The sequence below is a fragment of the Rousettus aegyptiacus genome, unplaced genomic scaffold (genome assembly GCF_014176215.1).
Source record: "Rousettus aegyptiacus isolate mRouAeg1 unplaced genomic scaffold, mRouAeg1.p scaffold_m13_p_11, whole genome shotgun sequence".
NCBI classification, from domain to species: Eukaryota; Metazoa; Chordata; class Mammalia; order Chiroptera; family Pteropodidae; genus Rousettus; species Rousettus aegyptiacus.
In genome coordinates, this window is record NW_023416286.1 from 31707350 (window position 1) to 31708351 (window position 1002).

The 1002-nt window shown below is 29.0% G+C and overlaps 1 non-coding gene across 1 annotated transcript; it reads left to right on the top strand.

Annotated features, from left to right (window-relative positions):
- The first annotated feature begins 277 nt into the window (after positions 1-277).
- LOC118609480 lies at positions 278-411 on the top strand. The gene has a single exon (XR_004953456.1). It is a non-coding gene; the product is annotated as a small nucleolar RNA SNORA36 family (small nucleolar RNA).
- The last annotated feature ends 591 nt before the right edge of the window (positions 412-1002 follow it).

Genomic DNA, 1002 nt, shown 5'->3' on the forward strand with positions numbered 1-1002 from the left:
ATTTGAATATAGGATAAGCAATATGACCCTAAACTACTTTTCAAACTTAATTTAAAAAATCAGCTAGTGATATTCATATTATGCAGTAGCAAATACTCTAGCAGAATCTTAACTTTACCTCATCAGTATATCTCAAAAATGGTTTGGATCTTGCTAAATCCTCTTTTCTCAATAGTAATGATTGATGAACAAAAAGGCATATAGCACAACTGGAAAATTCAGTCATTTCTTTCAAATAAACTGAGGTGTTATTATTTTTTTTTAATTAAAATGTAGGTTCCAAAGTGTTAGGTCCAGTTTAAGGCAGCTCCCCTGTTCTATTAAATAGACTTTGGGACAATGGAATACAGACTTAGAGATGTGACTGGATAGAAAGTATTACTCTATTCATTTACCTCTTAGTCTATAAAAAAAATAATAAACTTGAATTCTATATAAAAATATATTCTGAGAATTCCAATTGGAGTAATTCTCCCAGAAATAAGAGCTGAAGTTCCAAGGAAAGTAAAAATTTCCAAAGAGCGGAAAATAATATATAGAGGGTCAGAAAGAAGAAGTATTAGCAAAGAAGATAAACTGATATTTTAAAATCAAAATATGCTTCCTAAGAATATAGTAAGCAGATCTGAAATTGATCATATATTATAAATTTTAAGATAAAAATATTCATATTAAAACTTTCTAGAGTCATAATTTTCATACATTAAAATTTAAAAGAATTTAGGTTCATTGATCAATGTTTTGACAAAAACTTATTTGTGGAAAAACCTCTCTCTCTCTCTCTCTCTCTCTCTTTCTCTCTGCTGCCGCCCCCCCCCCCGCCACTATATATGTACACTACAGTAGATATACATGTAATAATGGTAAACTTTTAGGATTCTTTTTTTAAATTGTAAACCCCTAAAAGCAAACCATTGAATTAAATCCAAATTCTGATAAATAGCACATGTGTATTTGTTAAACATAATGGATGTTTTCAGTTTTTAGCATTTGATGTATAAA